The 23959-nt window shown below is 43.6% G+C and overlaps 1 protein-coding gene across 2 annotated transcripts in view; it reads left to right on the top strand.

Moving 5' to 3' along the window:
• The first annotated feature begins 316 nt into the window (after positions 1 to 316).
• The window catches only part of OBSL1 (obscurin like cytoskeletal adaptor 1), a 1294044-nt gene continuing 1270401 nt past the window's right edge, over positions 317 to 23959 (top strand). For both annotated transcript variants that reach the window (XM_069616948.1, XM_069616946.1), the window contains exon 1: positions 317 to 991. The gene's annotated coding sequence lies outside the window, so the exon portion shown is untranslated. The remainder of the gene's footprint in view (positions 992 to 23959) is intronic.

Here is a 23959-nt window from a genome sequence, read left to right as displayed (position 1 = left end):
ATTTAAGGGCCTGCTCACTGCCTTTATTATCCGGACATGCTATGGGCTACACGGTGCCTGGACGCCCCGCTGTGACCCTAAACTTAGCCTCTTCCACTGCAGACTCTCAGGACCGTCTTATCAGCCTCCGTGTCATCACCGGGTATTTTTGGGGACAGCAGCTGCAGCTCTTTGCACAAGTCTGAGCATTGCCTGTTGACATCGACCCTGGCTGGCCACTGCGGTGGGGACTGGGCGAGAGTAGAGAGCCGGAGAGACAGTGATTGGCAGAAGCCGGTGAGACTCAGTGGGGCGGAAGAGGGTCGGGGGTCTGGGCGAAAGAGAAAGACGCCGAGGCATTCGGTCTCTGGATAGAGAGTGCGTGGCAGGGAGTGAGCTCTGAGGGAGTTAGAAAGGCATTCCATGTGACTCAGGGGAGAACCTGGGCTGGGAGACATTGCCGACACTGCAAGAGAGGGCAACAGTAATTCCTGGGAGAGAATCGGGAGTTTGCGCAGGCGTGCCAAGAGGGAGTTTGGCGCTTGGAAAGAGTCTGGGGCTCGGGGCTGAGTCAGTGGCCCAGGTGCCAGGACAGTGGCAGGGAGGGTACATCGGGAGTTGGGTGGGAGTCAGAGGTCCACCACCGCTGGGGACAGAGTCATTCCACAGAAGCCAAAGGTAGGCAGTGAGTGGAATCCGGACCGACTCCAGTTAGGGAGCGTACGAAGAGAGAGAGAGCGCCAAAGAGTTAGAGTTCTGACAAGTGAGTAGTTTTTGAACACAATGAAATAAAAAAGAAGTGAGGGCTAGTGGTTGAGGGCCTGGAAAGGGAGGCTCCACGTTGAAGAGTGAGGTTCCCTGCGGGCTTTGTGGTCCCTGCAGCCTGCATTACGTGGAGACGTATCTCGTCTGCAGTAGCCTGTTCCCAGTGGTGAGGGGTGCTCTGCGGCGCCCCTGAGCCCCCTTGCCCTCTACGGATTTAACCATTAACAGAGCTGTACACAAGAAGAAGGTAAGTGTCCTATTCTCAGTGAGTGAGTGAACACCCCTACACCCGCCCCCCACTCCACCCTCGCTCACTGCCCGGAGTGCTGGGGCATCTCTTTCTCGGTTCTCTAAACCCCCATACCTGCCATGAACTTATTTTCTCTTATTTATTCTGTCAATTGAACCTAGAATATCTGTTAGTGTCCATAGCTCTCTGGATGTCCGAAAGTGTGTTATTCTCCAAATCCAAATGTCTGATAGTGTCTGAGTCCATCTCTGGGTGTCTCATAATGTCTCTTCGTCTCTAGATGTCTGGCTGGCAGTGACTGCCTAACTGTGGGTTTCTAATAGTGTCGGTGTGTCCCTTACTGACTGACATAACTCAGTAAACATTAGGGTGTTCTTTTGGGTAATCCACAATTACTCTTTAACAAAAGAACTTCACTAATGAAGCCAGCCTGTCTATTGCGCTTAGAAAAAGCCTGTCGTTGCACTTAGCCCTGATATTGCCTTTAGAAGATTTATGAAGGTAGCCTGTCTATCACGCTTAGAAGATGTATTAGGAGGATAGCCTGTCTATTGCGTTTATGGGATCTATGAGGGTAGCATGTTTATTATACCTACGATCTGATCGCACAGCTACACCAGAAACAAAGCTCCATCTAAGCCGCAAGGTACATATTCACACACCACTTTGGTGGACATCTGCTGCAGGCACAACTTCCCACCCGCATGCATCAGAATGTAGCAACAACATATGACAAAAATGCAGGTCTAGCTGGACACATAATGTTCCGGCTTCATACACTAGACTAAAAACACAAAGCACAACAACTCTGCCATTAGAAGGCAGCGACGACCTACGACAAAATGTGATGTAACTGGACACATAACGAGTCTCTTGCACTTGCGCATTCTCCTGACCACCTCAGCACCCATCCACTTGCCTGACGTTCATGGGTAGCTTATTGGAGCTTGGCCAGCCCACCTAACTCCCTATCTTCGCCAAATGCAAACACGCATTCTAATAATTCGGACAATGCTCCTATATCTTGGACTTCCGATCCCTGTGGGTGTTCCCACCACAAGCACATTGAGGCCATACTAATGGCAAAAAGGCACAATATAAATGACAACTACTAGTACACAGCAATGTCTCCAAGCTCTTTCTGATAGTGTATGATAGTTTCCATGTGCCCGCTACTGTCTATTGGGCTCTGTATCTGATAGTATCTGTTAGTCTTCGGTCTCCAAATGTTCCTTGCGCCTCGAGCAAAATGGCGCAAGGGAAGAAAAGACAAAAGAGGGGATACATTGAAGCCGGTCCGTCACATATCTTGGTACATTCTGATCAGTGTAAGTGCAGAAAGGGGGAGAGGAAGGCGATGAGTGCTAAAATAAAACACTGCAGCAAGTGCCAGTAGAAGAAGTGCTAAAGGGAAATGGAAAACAAACTTATTGAGCTGGATCACGAGCATTGAAAGTTGCTGGACAACAAAGGCGGCCAGGGCACATAGGATTCCATAGTGTGCTTGGATGGCTGCTCGTTTCTGTTGGTCTCTGGTTGCCTGATGGTCCCTCTCCACCCCCCTACACTCCCTGTCTCTGCCTGTATGACAGTGGCTTTTAAGCTCTTCGGTTTAAATAGGTTTGTAGGTCTAGTCTGGCGCACAGAAGAGCATGTTTACGTCGCACGTTCCACCCTGCCTGCTAGTGCCCTTTGACCCCGAGGTCCTTCACAGTGTCTGTATTTCTATAGTTGTCTGGTATTGATTGTTGGGCTGTGTCTGTGGCCGATGGTGTGTTTTGGTCTCGGTTTATGCCTGATAGTATCTGTTGGTCGCTGTGTGGATGGTATTTTCAGTTTGTGTCTGGGTGTCTGACAGGGGCAGTTAACTTCTACATTTCCTTTAATATGATGTTTTGGTCTTTGATATGACATAACTTTACTTTTGTAGTGCACACCACCCCAGCGATATTTATGATATGATATATGATATATGATATATGATATGGCACTTCTAACGTGCCTATACACAAGTGTTTCAAGCCTGACGAGGCAAGGGAGGGGGAACAGAGGAAAGACAGAGACAACGATCTCACTAGGCCAGGTGACATTGAAATCGCGAAAATAGGCCCTGCTTGATAGTCTCTGGGTGTCAGGCTGGCTGTTAATCTCTGGGTTTCCAATAGTGTTTGCTGGTCTCTTGGTGACTGACAAAATGCCCATTTCTATAGTGCACTTCACCCTCGCAAGTGTCTAGGCACTGGGAGCTTTGCTGGTCTCTGGATGTCTGATAGTGTCGTTTGGTCGTTGGACGTTTAATTAAAGTTTTGTTCTCCATCCAGCGAATAGCAAGCCATGTCACATTTAAGAACTCTACAATGAATCTGTTTAAGAAAACCTGCATTTAGCTCTAGTGCAGAATATGTGCATGCTTTATTGACTGAATGTACAGCCCAGCCCTATCCCGTTGGTCTCAGGCATGACTGCTAACATGTTCCACTGGGTGTGGGCATATTGCACGGGGAACATTTTGGTGATTCTGCCGTATGACTCATCAAAGGATTCCGCAAATTCAACCACATTCCCCAGGGTCGGATTGGGGCATAAAATTGGCCAGGGCACCAAAGAAAAAGTGTCCCACAGTTGCAAATAGCAATTCATTCAGACTGTTTGCGTAGTACCCCAGGGGAAGATTTTTGCTAAAGTTTGTTGAACATTCTGCATTTAAAAGGATATGTATTCAGCAAAACTGACCAAAATTACTAATGAAAGTGCCCACTTTTGCCAAAAAAGGGTCCATTTGGTCCCAATAAAACTTTCCCGCACTGGCATGTTGGGCATGCAATTCGGGCTTTGCCCTATTGCCATGTAGACCAGTCCGAGCCTTCATCCCCCTGACCCTCATTGAACTTCACTGGATCCCGTTGCAAAGACATATCACCTTCAATTCCTGCAGCATCACCTACAAGGCTGTCACTCTCAAGTTCCCAGGCTACCCCACTGAGAAAGTTCAGCATCTCCAGGGAGTCTATGAAACACCAGAACATGTGCAAACTTGTACTCCGCCTGTGCAGGGAGGAAAGACCCAGAAGATGCCTTCCCTGTGTACGGTCCAGACTCTGGAAACGCCTCCCAGTCAACACGAGACTCACCCCCTCGTTTCTACATTTCATGGAGGAGCACATTGCCCTCCTCTTCATGGAATGGATCCTCCCTAACACCTAGGTCCACACACCCTGCACTCCCCACCTAACCTGAGACTGGGCAATCTACGACTCTCCCGTTTCCATCTCTGATTGCTTGTAGATCCCTTGCTGCCAAATTGCTTGCCCTCTCAAGTCCCCATTGTGAGCATCCTGCTCCATTATCTGGATACCTTATAAACTGCTTCCCTCGCTGTGTACTTCTTCCAATGACTTATAACTCTCTCCTTGATTCCCAAAATTAGGTCTATGCACAACAAATCCTTTATTATTAATAATAAACATAATAATAATAATTAATATTGGAGGGCTCACTGCCGAGGGGCATGCTGCAGACAACATCAAGGTACATTGATATATTTTTCACAACGTGCCATTTGTTGGCCCTATGTTTGGTGCCTGAGACTCTTTGGTGCCGGGTGCAAGTGCATGTTTGTTTTGGGCTCATGAATTGGGCCAGTCAATTTCTTTTGAACATCATTCTATTTGCATGTCTGGTGGTTATTTGCAGTGTTTGGGATAGTAATCTGGTAGGTAGTTTCTACTAATTGGTGGAGGGCAGCAATGTGGCAATGACATCATTAATTGGGGTCACATGTTAGAACAAACATAGCCAAGTATCGCATGTAGTAAGGAGAACAGTCTCTGACAAAGGGAAGATTGCTTTGGGTGGCCTATCCGACCTGAGGGATAATGGCGCTTGAAGGTCCACGATAGCCTGCACCAATGATAAATGCGTGCTAGGTAGAGAATGGGTTGGGTCTGTGCCAATGCAGCTGGAGGATCACCTGCTGTAGCTCTGCCTTATACCAGTGCAGAGAAGCACCATCAAACAATGGCAACAGTCCTTGCCAACACTAAACTATTGCTGAAGTAGCCTTAGTTATGCCATTATTCAGGGTCACGTCAAACACCAAGAATCCCTACAACATTTATGTAATCCTTAAGGCCTTCTTCCTCCCCATTGGTCATTAGTGAAACTTTTTGCTCGGACAGCTCGTTCAACTTCCATCTTTCTGACTTGCTTCTAGCTTATTTGGCCACAGACGTTACTTAGTGTTTTCATCTCAGTCTGAACTCTGCATTGTGACTATGCAACTATTGTGGTCAAACCACGCCTTGCCTCACTTCTGGCTCCATGGAGAACTACAACCACAAATAAAACCCTTTGGATTGGCTCCTTACATGATCAAAAGTTTCATTGATCTCCATCTCGACACCTTCACCTTTGCATCATCAGCCATGAGCGGCCTCCAAAATCCTTGATGAAAATGAATTAGCTGTGGCACAGACCCTTGACATAAACTCAGTAACTACTAAACAACAAATGGCACAGTGCTGAACCACTGACCATCATATAGCAACGGGAGGTTTTGCAATGGCGATGCTTCAAGTCCAAGCCTCTTGTTCACTGTACATCATGTCTCATCTGCAACGAGTGATGCAAGCAAACACCTAGAAGCTATAAATCATACCAGAAAAGGAGCACTGCTGAAGTGGAAAATGTACCAGAGCAACTCTTGGAACCTTCAGAGGAGTTGCTCGCCACATTCCAAATGTCAACTAACCTATTGCTTGCGTAACAACTCCTTGCGCATCTTCCATCCAAAACCAAAGTTCTTTTGCCCATGGTGTACCACAGCCATACCAGGACAATGCAGAAGCATGGAGCCCATACCTCCAGTTTAGCAGCTCTCCAAGTGTTCACCACTGTCAAAAAATCGAAGGTCTCTAAGATTTTATTTATTTATTTCAACAGTTTTATGTGGCACACATCTTACCAAACGGGGCAATGGGGCACTGTACAACATAGATTAGGCATAAAACTAAATATGAACAATTTTAGCACAATAGCAATCTGACCACCCCAAAACACAGTTGCAAGAATTCCACAAAAATGGGGACCAGGCTGTTATCCATGGGTATGCTCATCATATTTTTACATTCATATAATCAGGGCACAACATGTGCCCTCTCCACTAGCCATTGGCTAGTGATAATTGATTCTTGGCGAATAAGAAATGGAATGCTGTCAGTATTTATAGATTTGAGGTGGCTGGCTAGTAGCTTGCCACTTCACATTTTGCATCCTGGTAATTAAGGCAGAGGCAGTCCATCTTAAGTGGAATGAGAAGTAAAATACATTGTATCCCTCCTTGCAGTAGTGTATAGACCTTGGGGTTAGAGGTTGCAGCTTGTTTGTTCACCACACATGTGCAATGCACATGATGATCATGCTGCTGCAGAGGCACTCCCCCTACTGCACCAGGTGCAAGATCTAAGGATGTGTTTTTATCAAACTTTAAATCTTTCACCTAGCATAGAAACAATGGGGCTATGCCTGGCTCCTGAGTGCTGACACACAAATGCTCCAGCCAACTCTGTGCGTGGCATTACGCACAGTAATGATACCATAAGAACACTTTTCTATGCTGGCTCTTTCAGTATTGCCGGTATCCCCATGTACACACATTCTCTTCTTGGCTTTGCCCTTAATGGCAGTAAAAATGTCCTGCCACAGGGAGAAAATATGTTATTGCTGCTGCACAGTTGCTCTTTATGTGAGTAAAAAATGTTATGCCACAGAAAGAAAATTTCAAGTCTGCCTGCCCTGTTGTGCTATAAAACCCTTACCTCAAACCCTCCTCCAAGTAATGACATTCATCAAGGTGGCATTGCCTAAACATACCAGTAAAACGTGTAAGAAAACGTCCATGCTACAATGTCTCTTGCCTGGGCCCCAGCCATGCATGCACACATTTATACCCATTCACCCACCAACCACTCATCCAGTGTCACCTAGTGAATGTTTTAATTGGAGGGGTGTAAATATTTCCCACAAATATGCCAGAGTGATAATAGAGCCCGTAATCAAACAAGAGGATTTCGGTGGTTTGGGGGAGTTGTTGAATAATCGGTTAAAATGGTGTATTATACAGCAGACTTTCTGTGAAAAATTGGGTAAAACACCAGACAGTTTTCAATGGGTTTTGTAGGGTAACTCCAAAACAAAAATCCAATAATGCAACTGACCAATAATGTATTGCAGCATTTCCCAACACATTTTAATGATGTAATCATCTCTGGCTGGCAGTCAGCAAAAGGTTAAGTAGTGGGGTATGGTCCAGCACGGAGGAGTATTGCGAGCTGAACTATCCCTGTAGAAGAATGAATACAGCATTTGCTACAGTTATCTCACATAACAGTATATGAGAGAAATGCCTAAACAACTTTGTTGAAAAATAGCAAAGCAGAGATTCCATGGGGGTCCGCTGGTATATGTTGCACAAGAGCTGACATACAATATTTCTATCACTAATAAGCACCTAGGAACATAGCACATGGATACAGCTCTTCAGATTAGAGTGTGGTGATGCCTCTAGAGGATTAGAATATGCTGGTAGGGGCTGCTCTGGTCTTGAAAGAAGGCGGTGCACTCAAATATATACCACTGAATCCGGTCGACTTTGGTGGTTAACTGTAATCTCCAAATCAAGGGAGATACTGGCACATGGTTTTCTGTCTGCATACTCAACAAGGGACACATTGGCTTTGTATCTACTTGTGGGTTTTTACCTAAACTGGCCCCTGGGTAGTTGTGTAAGGAGGAATACAATTGTTGCCTTACTACACAAGTTGAGGGCAGGGATGTCATTTCACCAAAATGCCAGGGGTAGCAGAAGTGACATCCCATGACCTTTGACCTCTGAAGACATCACAGGAATTTATGGCATTTGACCCCAACCCGAAGTGACATCACGGGAAGCAATGGAACACAACCTTTCACCCCTTGACAAAACAAGAAGTGACATCACATTGCATTGTTCCTAAGTATACTACAAAAAATATGTTTACGATATCACTGTAATGTGATATACATTTCATACAACAATGGATCACCAAATGTATCATTAATATCTTTTTATATAGCATTTGTAAGGCACTTTATACAATAGAATTGTTTCAAATATCAATGTGTATAGGCCCACATTACCAAAGGACTGTGAATGCAAGCAGACGTCTAAGGCCAAATGATAATGATGTGTTATTATACAGCACTTACGCTTAAGTTCTTTATATAGAAAAAATATACATACAATATCACCATCCTGTGTTGGTATGCATCAGTCAACCTCAGAAGGATGAAAAGCTGAATTGGCCTTGCCGGGATTTGAACCTTCAACCTGCAGATTGCACACACATGGCAGCAGTGAATGCTCAACCCACTGATCAATCTTACATTTAAAGCTATGTCACCGGCTATAGTACAATGAGCAATTACATGCCTGAATGTTCTCAAAGCCAGAAAGTAAATTACACTCTGCAGTGGATACCATTAAACTGGTCTGCTTTAACAGCAGACCAGTTCATCTGCAGGTCTGGTGCAAAGTTGGCCACATGTCAAGCCTGCGTGGATCTACTTTTCAGGCTTCAGAGGTTGGCAAAGTGCATACCATTGGGATTGTTCATAACTGTGTATTAAAGAATTTGAGTACTGCAGGGAAAGCAGAGCACTCACACGGCATCCCGTACTCTGGGCACTCGTTACCTCATACGTGCAAACACACATCATGAACATCATCATTGGACATCCGAGATGCCTAGAGGACCCTCCACCCTCAATCACGTGAATACACTTATTATTCTACTGTTCACAATAGTTCCTCCAGAATCGACCTTTTCCTGGTACCCAGCATCCTTATGGGGAAGATTAACGAAGCGCAGCTACTCACCCGTACGTAGTCCGACCATGCCCCGATCACCCTGTCTGTAGAATTGGGTGCTCCAGTGCCTGCTTTCAGCACATGGCGTTTCAAGTCCGCTGCCCTCCTCGACATTGTCTTTAAAGCTGACATTTTAGCGGATATCGAGACCTTCTTTGAAAGCAACTCCCTACAGGATACTACTGCCGGGGTCCGCTGGGACGCTTTTAATGTCTACATCAGGGGGATGTCCATCTCAATGGATCTCAAGGGAGGCGTGGGTGTTAAAGGCCATACGAAATGACCTGAATCGCTCTGAATCCAAAGTGCGTGAATTGGAACAGGATTGCTTGTCAGCAGCCTATCCCGCCAAACTCGCTCGAATCAGCGAGGAACTTGAGGTGTTCCAAACACACGCCACTAGAAGGTTCGGTATCTTAGTCACCCTCAGGCGGCTCGTAAATATGAGGAGGGTGAGAGACCAGGCAGAACACTGGCGAAACTAATGAGAGTGGAAGGGGGACAAGCCCAAATAGTGTTGGTCAAGGATGCGCAGGGGGTTCCACAGTGGTCGGACCAGCAGATATTGGATATATTCACTACACTAATCTGTATGCCTTGCCCTATGAACACAGTAAACAGCATATGAGAGACCTTCTTGAACAAATTCCTATGACATATATCTCCTCTGATACACGTGACCAACTGGACTCCCCGATCCAGTTGGACGAAATAGTTAAAGCCATCTCGGACCTCCCGAAGGGCAGGGCACCTGGCCCTGATGGACTCACCCCCGAGTTTTATCAGGAGCACGTGGCTATTCTTGCTCCCAAGCTACTGGAGATCTGGGAGGAATCGTTGAGGTCATCTACTCTCCCCCCTCCCTCTACAATGCCATTATAATATTGTTGCTCAAGCCAGACAAACCTAGTGACGAGTGTGGTTCATATAGGCCCCTTTCCCTCATGAACATCGGCACCAAGATCTTCGCTAAGGTTATAGCAAATCGCTTCCTCGCGATCATGCCACACCTGGTCCACGAAGACCAAGGGGCCTTTGTACCCGGGAGATCCATTTCACATAACATCCGATGCCTCTTCAATGTCATGGCCAGAATCGCCAGGACGCAAGTGCCATCGCGGTTACGCTGGATGCTCAAAAGGCATTCGATATGATCTCATGGAAATGAATGTGGCTGGTCCTAGAGACGATGGGGATTGGCCCCAACATGATTGGATACATCAATTTGCTGTACACTACACTGATGGCAAGAGTCTTGGTCAATTCCCTGACATCTACACTATTTACACTCTTTAGAGGTACTCAACAGGGCTGCCCTTTTTCCCCGATCCTTTTCCCGCTGGTTATAGAACCAATGGCTGACCACATCAGAACGCGCCATTCCCACAAAGGAATACGTCTGAAGGACTCACCTGAAACCATCTACACTCAACAACCCCATTCTGAATATCCGCTCTGCTGGTCCCCCGGCAGTATCAAATACTTGGGTGTCTGGGTGTCCCTGTCTAAATCTACGCTGCTAGCAGATAATTACCTGGCTGCGGCACAAATTGCTGAATCAAAAATGACACAGTGGTGCCATCTTCCACTATCACTGGCTGGTAAACTCTCCCCCATTAAGATGGCCCTAGTCCCTAAATGACTCTACATTTTCAGCAACGTACCCATCTGGCCCGGAAAGCAATACTTCATACAACTGCACAAGTCATGCGCCCAGTTCCTATGGCACTCAGGGGTGGTACGCAAGAAATGGGCGGATATGACACTCTCATATGAGAACGGGGGACTCACAGCTCCTGAATTACTACGGTACTGGACGGCCGCACAAGCCCAGTTCGCCACATACTGGTACCCTGGCTCCTCGACTCGGCCGCACGTTAAGCTGGAAACCCTGGCGGCGGCTGAAGTCAATATCATGTCACTTGTACTCCACCGCGGCTATGTACCGGACTCCCCCATTGACCCGGTAGTAACCACCTTGTTGGCCTGGGGCTGGCTACTGATGGCAACTGACGCAACTTACCCCTATTACAAATAGCTCCCCATATAGCGATTCCCTGGTTTGGAGCCCACACATGAGGGGGCCCTGGCCCACCGTTGGGGGGCACTGGGATACCAAGCGCTTACTGACCTTTTTCCCAATGGGAAATTCATTGATCCACAGACATAGAGGCAAGGTCACACCGGATCCGCACTTGAATTGTTACAATACTACAGGTTCCGAGCCGCCTTCCATGCTCGTCTGCCTACCTTCGCAATGGAGCCTCCTGATGCTCCGGAAATCGCTTATATTGCCAACTCATGTGGCACCTGCAGCGTTGTCTCCTCGTTGTACAAAATGCTACTACGGACTGTTCCACCTCGGCCATCCAAAGCACACTCCGAATGGGCTGATGAATTGGGTCTAGAGGTCACCGACCACTTATGGGAAAAGATGTGCTCCCACACTAATCGAGTATCCCTCAATTCCCGGCACAGAGTCATGCAGTTTAAATTACTAAACAGGCTGTATTACACCCCTCTCAAGATCTCTAGGTTTGCTCGCTCTAATTCACACACCTGCACTCGCTGCAAGTCAGAGAGTGCTGATCATCTACACATGTTTTGGACGTGCCACATATTGGGACATTTCTGGAATTAGATTTTGGGGGCTCTTACGGACATCACTGGTACAGTGATTGACCGTGATCCGCTGGGGGTGCTGTTTGGGGTGTGGAATGACGGTGAGGCTAGACGTATGGCTACATTTCTGAACATTGGTTGCACGATAGCCAATAAGTGTATCCTACAATGCTGGAAGAATCCCTCGATGTTCTGCTATCACTGATCAAGGCAGGCCTGTATATTGGTACAATATAAGGCTCTCTGGCAGCAGTTCCTGTTTTCAAAGGGGAACCTGAACAAAGATCCGATTTACAAGGATCTTATTTTCTGTCCCAGCTGTTTTAAGGTTTTTGAATGTATTGACAAATGCCTTCCCCACCATCCACATGAATTCTTTTCTTTCGTAGTTCCTTAATGGGACCTTAATTTTGTTCTAACAGATCTTATGGTGACTCAGTTGAAACCTCTTAATTCCTGTCACTTGAGGTTACTTTAAGATCGTGTTTCTAGTGGCCCTTACTTTGGCCATCAGATTGTATGAGTTATTGGTGCTTTCAATGTCCCTATCATTGATGCAGTTTTCCAAGATGGTTTTTCAGCCTTCACGCGCAGACAGAAGCAGGATCCCGCTGCAGATCCCCATACACCCTGCCAGGAAAATTTGGGCTCAAAATGCCAGTGGGACCACTACTGGTGTTGCAACATAATGTTGGTGTGATCTCCTGCTTGCCAAATATAGCGGTGGGCAGACATGTTATACAGCCAATATCCTTATCTTTTTTAGAGGCGAAAAAATAGCAACATTGGGCCTCATTATGAGTCCAGCGGTAGCCATGCCAGTAAATACTGGCACGGCTGCTGCCGGAGTCATGAATTTACTGGCAATGGGCAATTACCGGGACATACATGATCCTTGATCACGACCCTACAAATGAAATTCAACAGATGATCAAAGAAGTGATTGATAAAGCAAGACTGGAAGACTGGATCACGGACAAGACACAAGACTTTCTAATCAACAAACACCCAATCTTACCAGTATTCTACGGCCTACCGAAGGTCCATAAAAATCTCACGAACCTCCCCATTTAGACCCATTGTGGCTGCTACAGAAAGTGTTTTTGATCCCCTTTCAAGATACTTGAACAAACTTCTTCAACCAATAATACAATCTACCTCTACCTATTTAAGAGATACCACTCACTTTCTAAACATTCTAAACACCATAGATCAAGTGGATAACGATTGGATTGTCTTTACACTAGATGTACAATCACTCTACACTTCAATACCGCACGAAGAAGGATTGGAATCTCTTGAATGGTTACTGCTACAACAAAAATACTTTGCATCAAGTAAAATATTTGCCATCGAACTGGCAAAAATAATACTTTATAACAACTACTTTAGATTCCAGGGAAAGTATTACCTTCAAACATCGGGCACCTCAATGGGGTCAGCAATGGCCCCTGCCTATGCTAACACATTTATGTTCCACTTTGAGTCAACATTCATACTAGAGAATCCCACATGGTCAGACAAACTGGCCATGTGGGGATGATACATGGATGACATTTCTGCAATTTGGAAAGGTCCCAAACATGAACTTGAAGCATTTTTCAGATACCTTAATGAATGCAACCCTAAGATTAACTTCACCTTAGAAATTGGAACACCAGCGGTCAACTTCCTTGACGCCGAGATCTATCCAGAGAACGGAAAATTGCGAACAACAATTTTCAGGAAACCGACGGATGTAAACAATAGTTTATTTTACACAAGCCATCACCCACAATACTTTAAAAACAACCTTCTTCTCAGTCAACTTCAAAGAATTAAACGGATTGTATCTAAGGAGGAATCATACAAAGAAGCTGAAGATGAACAAATCTCACGATTCCAAGTGAGAGGCTTTCCGAGACCTATCTTAACAGAGGCAATAGAGAAATGCAAAACAAAGAAAAGGACCCAACTCCTGTGTCAACAAAAAAGAGGGGACAAAGACAACCCTCTGTTATTATATTCATCTCATTACTCTACAAAGAGTGCTCAAATCAAAAGAATACTGAACAAGAACTGGAAAATTACAAGATTAGACCCACAATTATGCACACTTTTTCCAAAACCACCATTGATGGCCTACAACAGAGGGAGAAATCTACGTGACGCTCTAGTTAAAGCGGAAAGAACGAGCATAGCCAAACAAAAATTTCTTTGAAAGCCAAAGAAGGGTACCTTCCCCTGTTTCAATTGCTGTCATTGCAACAGCGTACAGAAAGGCTCACTGATCAGACACTCGTATACAGGACAAAATATAAAGTTACGAGACCACGCTACACGCGAAAGCAAATGTGTAATATATGGACTGAGCTGCCCAATTATAAAATATTATGTTGGCCAGATGATTAGACGAGTGAAAGATCGCATTACAGAACACAAATAGAATATAAGGACGTCAAATATGAAATCATCAGTCACCAGACATTTCAAAGAACAACATCATACAATCTCACAATTAAGATTTGTGGTTCTTGAAACAGTGACAAGGCCACCAAGGGGAGGCAACTTACAGCAAATACTGTCAAGAAGGGAGATGTTCTGGGTACACAGATTAGAAACCTTAGAACCCAAAGGAATGAATGAGGAGTTCTCGTGGAATGTCTTTCTGTAAATGTGCTAGCCAAGAGCAAACTTTTACAGTTGAAAATGTAACCTAGTAAACATTGGCCCCGTAGCCTGTTGAACTTTGAAGAATAAGTATGAGAAAGCATGGGCATGTTTTCACAAATGACTATTGCAAAGATAATTACATATGATGTAATATGATGACAAGCCAATTCCCTAATTCGCTTCAGAAATTATTGATGTGAATGCATCGCGAACTGGATGTTAAATGTCCTAGATACAATACAATCCTGCTGTGACCTGAAAATAACGCTGTGAATTAATGCTATAACCATCTGATTCTAACCAGACATCACACAACAAATGTGCAATTTAGCTTAATGAGCACAATCCTTCTTCGGAACATAGGACGCCTCAAATAGCAGGAAGTAGTTGGTTCACTGTTCCGACTAAGAAATTTAGAATGATTTGCCTAATTCATATTAAGAGATTCATTCTGTGATATATCACACGATAACCACTATTATGACTCTCATACTTGAGCCTTATCATCTGCAGCACAAGGTTTATACCTTAGCAATGATCTGACATCCTTTAACTTGCCCTACAATTCCCAGGATTGCTAGTTAACATACAATCACGAGCACGGATGGAATTAAGTATATCCAGCATGTACGTTATTAATTTGGCTTTATAAGTTTGACCCACCCACAACAGAATTTCATAAACATTAGTATCATCTATAAGTTTGTAATCCATATTGAGTACACGTTATCCTTATGATCAAGAACTACGATCCCCAGAAGTATATCATATCACATGACAGCGGTATTTGAGTAATGTGATTACTTAAGGGAACGGTTACTTGGCAACAGGCTTTCTTGGCATCCACACGAGGAAATGCAGCTAGACCTTCACGAATATCTAAAGGAAGCACTTTGAAATGTTTCGGCAGTCATACTGATAGAAGTACTGATAGAAGTAAAGTCTTCCACTTTAACACCATTCCGATCTTTTCAGACGGATTGGTGTACACGTCAGCGAGACGACAATTATTACTGTTGAGAACTCTGAAAGACATCTGAATGGCACTCGCCATGTTGGTTATTTAAAAATACAGTACAGTAAGTTAATTGTAAAACATACATACTGAGAACAGTTATATTTACAATTCTAGGTTACACAGATGTAGGATTCGGCAGTGACATATTTACCTTACTGATAATTGGAAAGCAAGAAGATCCTCTCTCATATTTGTGAGAAGACTTTTTAGCATTCAGGTACTGACCGTATGGTTACTGGACTTTACAATCATTACTTTTATTACAACATTCAGCACTAATACATATATAATATAATTTTCAGATCATATCCGAATGAACATTGACGCCAACAGATGACGTTCCCATGAACTCACAATGATATTGCACTTCTCACTGAGAGTGACTCATTCTGAATGAACTCCGCTCCTGAAGAAGAGAGAAATTAACTCTTGAAATGCGTAGAGCTCTGTATTTAATTATGTGATGTTTGTTACAATTCATTTTGTGTAAGATAATCACTATTTCTCAATTTCATCAACTTTGAGTAAATTGAACTCATTGATATACAAAAATATTGTGTTGTTTTCTCATTATAATGACATGGTAGAATTGGTTACAAAAAGGAGTGTACAAAAAATAATGCATCAACTATAGACATTAAGTCTTTGTGTATTAATGAATGTACTCCTTATTTTTTCAAATTTGAATACTGGAATTACCAAACTAAGGAAAGTATTAATAGAATTTTGATTGGAATTTCTTCTTCCATTTTTATGGTGCGCAGGTGACGGGAGTTCCTATTAACAATAGGAACTCTTTTGTGTTCAATTACCGGGACATTCCAGCCCCGGTGGACCCAGTAATTGCCCATTGCCGGGTGCCGGTATTCATTACTCCCCATTCCCATTTGAGCCCTATTGGACTCAAATGGGAATGGGGAGGCCGGATGCATCTGTCGAGGTCTGCTCGCGGGTGCCGGTACGCCCGCCAGGCCAGACCTGGAGGGCGGGAAGGCACCCGCAAGAAGAACTCATAATTTGCTGGTCCGGTAACAATGGTACCGGCATGTTTACCGGTACCGTTGTTACCAGACTGGCAAGCTTGTAATGAGGCCCATTGAATGGGAATCCTTCTCTCTCTCCATTGGGGTGGTGAAACAACATTTCAATGGTTCCAATTTCCTGTTTTCTCCTGCTGGTGTCCCCACCGAAGTAGCGACCTTGATGTATTACTCACCCTTCTGGCTTACAAACCATTTGAGTCTATGGCCACGGTGGACATTAGCCTTGCGGCCTAGAAGACCACCTTTTTGTGGCCATTACGTCGTCCATCAGGGTGAGTGAGCTGTAGGCCATTTACACAGTCGTTCTTTTACCACATTCCACATGGACAAGGTGGCACTAATTATGCACCCTTCCTTTTTGTCTAAAGTTATAGCTCAACTTCATATTAATCAGGAAATTTCTCATTCAGTCTTTTTTTCACTATCTATACATGGATGGGGAAAAGGACTTGCACAATCTAGGCTGCTGAACGCTCAAGTTTTATTTTGACAGGACCTGTGATTTCAGGTCCTCCCAAAGACTCTTCATCCTCTATGGTGGCCAATTCTTTGGTTATTTGGTTTACAAATCCACTGTGTCAGGGGTTCTCCCCTCCTAAGGCACTTCATGCACATGCGATTTGTGCTAAGGCAGTGTCTGTGGCCTTCCTGAGACACGTGCCTTGGAAAATCATATCCAGGACCACTACTACTGCTTGGACTCCACTTCTAGGGCTGACACCAGGTTTGGGAAAATACTGCCGAATCTTCAGATAGTCAGTGTCTGGTCCACCTCCCTTTTTCAAAGGAGACTTCACAGACTTTGTCACCACTATGTCTCTCACACATGCCAACAACATCTTCCTCAGCAGCTTCAACATCCCTGCCAACGCAGCAACCAAATCAATGAAGACAGATCTCCAATGTCTACTCGACACACTGAACCTCACACAGCACACAAAAGAACCATCTCAAAGGAAAAGTAATATCCACGAGCTCATCATCACCACTCTGCTCACCCTTCATCACAGTTCTCCTATTCCGCTCGACCGGTCAGACCATCTGACAATCCCCTTTGATTTTAGTCACACCACACCTCTCAAGCAAAGCCGTTGTAAACCAAGTAATCAAGCCTTCAGATCCTTTAAGAACTTCCCAGTGGAGGCTCTCATAGAAGACCTCACCAAACTCCACTTCACATGGGCTGGTGTACGTCTGACAAATCAGGACTGCAACTCGCTTCTCCAAGAACTCAACACCATCCTCACAAACAGCATCAACCACCATGCCCCAGTGAAACAGTGCACACTCAAGCCTAAACCTTCCGCACCCTGGTACACTCAGGAACTCAACCTCAACAAACCAATCATCAGAAAACAAGAAAAGAATTGGTGAAAATCCTGCAGCGCATACAACCTCGCCCTGCTCAAGGAACTCTGTGCTACACGCAGGCCACTGATCAACACTGACAAGGTCAACTACTACCAAAACACCATAGCCAAGGCCAACAATGAAAACAGAGCCCTCTTCAAAGCAATCAAGCACTGCATCAACCCTCTGCCTGACCCACCAGTAGCACACTACATCGAAACAATCAACTGCCATCAACTCTTTCTTCATCAACAAGATCAGGATAATCCGCCAACACATAGACACCAGCGCCACAACTGACAGCACACTACACATCCCATATCCCAAAATCACAACTACCTGAACAACTTTCAAGACACTAACTATGGAAGACCTCAATGCCACCTTAGCATCTCTCAAGGCCACATAGTATGCAGACGATATACTCCTTACTCAAGACCCTACCGGCTGAAGCACTCCTCCCTTACCTGACAAACATGAACAGCTACCTAACTCAAGGCACCTTCCCCTTGTCACTCAAGACCAGACAAATTCTACCACTTCTTAAGAAACCAACTCTGGACCCTGATGATCTCAGCAACTACTGCCCTATTACCCATCTTCCTTTTCTAGGTAAGATCCTTGAGAAAGCAGTAGCCACACAACTCCTCCAACACATTGAAGCCAATTGCCTCATTCAGTCCTACAAATCTAGCATTAGACCCATATGCAGCACAGAAATGTCTACCATCATGGGTATTCGACGATGCCCTTAAAATCCTCGATGCGGCCCATCCTTGCCTCCTAGCTCTCCTTGACCTCTCAGCAGCATTTGACACAGTAGACTACCAGACACTCACCAACAATCTACATCTCCACATGGGGATCAGCAAGATCATCCTCAGCTGGTTCAAATCCTACCTTGCGAACCACCAACAGTTAATACAAATGGATTCTTCCAAATCACCAACTCTACCCATCGCCTGTGGAGTCCTGCAAGGACAAAAATACTATAAAGAGGGAAACCCAATTCATACTACTTGCGTAGTAACTCTACCTTTTATCGGGGGAGTTATATTGTGAGACAGGAAAGGTAGTTAGTCAGTATATCAACAGCTTACAGTCGAACTTCATTAAATTAAGACTGTACAACATATAATTCAATCAAATTTTAATTTTATATTAATGGAAAAACATTGTGGCTTAAAAAAGTAATAGGGTAATCCCTTGTACTTAGCATAAAACAATTGTATATTGTTTAAAAGACAAACAACTTTGTTGGGACACTATAATTATTGCCAGAACAATAATTGGCTTCCATCTTGATGATAGAGGTGTGGTTCTGTGATGAGTGTGGGGAGCAGTAATTGTCTCACACTTAACACAGGACCTCTATTAGGGTTGTTAGATCATCATACTAGTGTTAATGCTAGATGGTAAAACTCGACATGTTTCAGTTCTTGTAGTTATTCTTAGAACTTTCTTCAGGAGCAGTGTCATATTCTAAAAAAACACACAACAGTGACAACATCAACGTGAACAAATCTATCAGAATTTTCTGTTATTGCACTTCTCTTAAGTTGATAGTTGCAGTTGCTTGTGTTCGATAATGGACTTAACTGTTCTTGCTGTATCTGTTGATAACAAGAAAGTGTTTAAAGATATAAGCTTTAGATGCTGTGAATACTTTAAGATAAAATTAATTTATCAGACTAGGCTAGGTTAGTTAATTACCTAGTCTGGTCAACAACGAGTGTTTATTAAAGAGGAATCTTCCTGTTGTGAATTCAGGCTTTAGTCCTCTAGGTCCGTAGTGGCTACTTAATGGAATCCACTGGGATCTGCAAGAATAATTTGCGTATAATAATTAAACTACTGGCAGTTCAAACCGGCCTTTTCTCCCATAGCACGTGTAGTGTTAACGTTAAATGCTTACCTTGAGTGAGGAAGCAGTACTCAAAGGTATGAGCAATGTGCGGACCAGAGTTGGTGAATCGTGGCTTTTCTGTTGTGGAACAAGTCACTGGCATAGGGCGATATGATAAATCTGGGAAGAGATATAATCGCTCTTGTAACATTTGTTTTAGTAAGTCGATGCTAGCTGATCGGTGCAGACTTAGATTAGTATGGCTCACCTTAGCGCTGTCAGAGCTGACTCTCTATGTGGACCATGATAACTATTGATGTCTCGCTGTAGAGTCTTCTTTCAGTTCTACCATAGTTTAATCCGGGAATGGGTATCTAAATGCAAAACGGAGTAACATCTGTATCAGCTATGAGTTTCAGGCTCAAAATGTAACATATAAGCCTCTATTATGAGTCAGGCCGTCAATGTTATTAGCCTTTCGTCTTATATCATTCAAAAGAAGAAAAGATTGTATAATTACCTTTGTACGTGTAACTCGATAAGTTAGACGCGACTCTCATGGTCGCGGTGCTCCTCGCGGCGTTGTTTCAAAATAGAAAACAAACGCCATCTTGGATGAGGGGAGTAAATAGGTACAGTTGTCCTATTTTTGTCTCTATTTTCTTCGCGTACGTAGATGTATTTGTAACCCTATTGTGGTTACAGGCATCAATGCGGTGAGCGCGAGTACCACACCTACAGTGTATTGATCATGAAAATCCGATATGACAAACTCCTTGCGAGTATGGGGAAACCCGTGTATTAATCAAGGCACGGGCGATAAACCGTTATGGATTGTTAAATGAACTCAAGAGATGAAAAAAACTTTGTTTGTTATTACTGGTCAGATGTTTAATCGGCTTAACTGTTGATAGTATAAATCAACAGTGAATATAGAAATATAGTAATTTGATACTAGCGATTAGTTTTTTGTCCTCAGTGTAAGAGGATATTAATATCAAGCTCACTAGTTAGTTCAGCCAATTGTTTAAAAGTTCACAATCATGAGGCAAATACAATGGAATTCGCTAAATTGAAATCGACAATAGGGGGATGAATACATGAATAACCTCATGAAAACGTGTCTGCGTTCAGTTATAATTTGTGCCATTCTATGGCTTCGTTGAGCCCCATTTTGTCGCTTTTAGTCTGGAAAATGAGTCTTTGTTCCTTTTCCAGTAGTAGTCTTTTTTTTGTCAGTGGGTCTTTACCTTTTATCATAAGTAACACTGTCCATTTCAGATCTTCGCTAGAATGACTGTGTTCTAGGTAGTGTTGTACCATGGGTGCCATTAAAGTTTTATTTCTGATGCAACTCTTATGTTCTATCATGCGGGTTTTAACTTTCCGGATGGTTTTACCTATGTAGTTTTTACCAACAGATAGATTGGACTGCCATGGGAGCCACTATGGCCCCCAGCGTGGCAAATCTCTACGTTGAACTCTTTGAGAAGAAACATATATACTCTCAAAACCCGTTTCAAACTAACATCCAATCCTGGGCGAGATACATCGATGATATTATCGTCACATGGAAAGGCACTGAAGAGGAAGCGAAACATTTCGTAATATGGCTAAACCAACAGAATCGCCATTTACAATTCACTTTGACAATAAAAAAAGACAAAATTAACTTTCTCGATCTTACTATCTTCAACCAATCGGGTTTTCTAAAAGTACGACCATTTCATAAGCCCATAGATAGGAATTCACTTTTGCATTATCAAAGTCACCATGTCAGACATCTGAAAAACAATCTTCTTTATGGGCAATTCTTGCGACTTAAAAGAAATAGTAGTACTAATGAATTGTATGAACTAGAAGCCACTACCCTCTCTCAAAAATTGAGGAATCGAGGATATCCCAAAAAACTAGTGCGTAAAGCAGCTAAAAGAGCATTCAACAACAACCGGGAATCCTTACTGGAAGATAAAGTCATAAAACCTCCGGAAGATAGACTAGTTAGTGTAAATACATTCTCCAATCTGAGTCTATCCATAACAAACATCATGCGTAAACAATGGAAAATCTTTGACAAATCCAAAAGTAAACTTCAATGCCCACTCTTTGCTTACAGAAAATCCACCACTATTGGAAACAAGGTGAGTAGCAGCAAATTTAGAGGGAAACTACCCGACCATGAGAATCTCTCGACTTCATGGGGTCTGAGCCCAATAATCGACCATTACCCATGTGGACACTGTTCAATATGCAAATTTACTAAAAAGTCCAAAGAAGTAGAGATAGGCTTAGCTACACCATGGAAACAGAAGCAACTGACAAATTGCAATTCAGAATACGTGATATATATGATCATGTGTCCATGCGGTAAAAACTACATAGGTAAAACCATCCGGAAAGTTAAAACCCGCATGATAGAACATAGGATGTGCATCAGAAATAAAACTTTAATGGCACCCATGGTAAAACACTACCTAGAACACAATCATTCTAGCGAAGATCTGAAATGGACAGTGTTACTTATGATAAAAGGTAAAGACCCACTGACAAAAAAAGACTACTACTGGAAAAGGAACAAAGACTCATTTTCCAGACTAAAAGCGACAAAATGGGGCTCAACGAAGCCATGGAATGGCACAAAGTATAACTGAACGCAGACACGTTTTCATGAGGTTATTCATGTATTCATCCCCCTATTGTGCGATTTCAATTTAGCGAATTCCATTATATTTGCCTCATGATTGTGAACTTTTAAGCAATTGGCTGAACTAACTAGTGAGCTTGATATTAATATCCTCTTACACTGAGGACTAAAAACTAATCGCTAGTATCAAATTACTATATTTCTATATTCACTGTTGATTTATACTATCAACAGTTAAACCGATTAAACCAGTAATAACAAACGAAGTTTTTTTCATCTCTTGAGTTCATTTAACAATCCATAACGGTTTATCTCCCTGTGCCTTGATTAATACACGGTTTCCCCATACTCGCAAGGAGTTTGTCATATCGGATTTTCATGATCAATACACTGTAGGTGTCGTACTCGCGCTCACCGCATTGATGCCTGTGACCACAATAGGGTTACAAATACATCTACGTACGCGAAGAAAATAGAGACAAAAATAGGACAACTGTACCTATTTACTCCCCTCATCCAAGATGGCGTTTGTTTTCTATTTTGAAACATCGCCGCGAGGAGCACCGCGACCATGAGAGCCGCGTCTAACTTATCGAGTTACACGTACGAAGGTAATTATACAATCTTTTCTTCTTTCGAACGATTTAAGACGAAAAGGCTAATAACATCGACGGCCTGACTCATAATAGAGGCTTATATGTTACATTTTGAGCCTGGAACTCATAGCTGATACAGATGTTACTCCGTTTTGCATTTAGATATCCATTCCCGGATTAAACTATGGTACAACTGAAAGAAGACTCTACAGCGAGACATCAATAGTTATCACAGTCCACATAGAGAGTCAGCTCTGACAGCCCTAAGGTGAGCCATACTAATCTAAGACTGTACCGATCAGCTAGCATCGACTTACTAAAACAAATGTTACAAGAGCGATTTTATCTCTTCCCAGATTTATCATATCGCCCTATGCCAGTGACTTGTTCCACAACAGAAAAGCCACGATTCACCAACTCTGGTTCACACATTGCTCATACCTTTGAGTACTGCTTCCTCACTCAAGGTAAGCATTTGACGTTAACACTACACGTGCTATGGGAGAAAAGGCCGGTTTGATCCGACAGTCGTTTAATTATCATACGCAAATTATTCTTGCAGATCCCAGTGGATTCCATTAAGTAGCCACTACGGACCTAGAGGACTAAAGCCTGAATTCACAACAGGAAGATTCCTCTTTAATAAACACTCGTTGCTGACCAGACTAGGTAATTAAGTAACCCAGCCTAGTCTGATACATTAATTTCATCTTAAAGTATTCACAGCATCTAAAGCTTATATCTTTAAACACTTTCTTGTTATCAACAGCTAAAGCAAGAACAGTTAAGTCCCGCAAGGATCCATCTTGTCTCCTGTAATATTCAATCTTTACATGGAACCGCTCGGAACCCTCCTCTCTCCACACAATGTCCACACTCACCAATACGCAGATGACCCGCAGGTTTACCACAAGATATCCTCCATTGAAGACATCCACATGCTCAAGGCCTGCCTCATATTGATCCACTCCTGGATGTCCAGTACTTACCTAAAGCTCAACCCCCCTCCCCCAAGACTGAATTCCTACTGCTGACCAACAACACTGAACACCCTGGCATCCAGACCTGGCGCTCTGCTATGAACCTCAAGGGATTCACACCCCAGTTGGCTGCCTGTGCCATTTCCCTTGGGTTCAACATCGATAGACACCTCACGTTCAAACAGCACATAGCAAGAAAGACAAAAACGGCCTGGTAACAACTTTCTCTCCCATGGAAAATCAAGCCCTTCATCCCAGAAAACAACTTCAGATCCACTGTCCGAGCCTTGGTACTCTCCCACCTGGAT

This window comes from Ambystoma mexicanum, chromosome 9, assembly GCF_040938575.1.
Source record: "Ambystoma mexicanum isolate Mex_15411 chromosome 9, UKY_AmexF1_1, whole genome shotgun sequence".
Taxonomy (NCBI): domain Eukaryota; kingdom Metazoa; phylum Chordata; class Amphibia; order Caudata; family Ambystomatidae; genus Ambystoma; species Ambystoma mexicanum.
The sequence above is the reverse complement of the archived record's forward strand: the minus strand, read 5'-3'. Positions and strand labels throughout refer to the sequence as shown.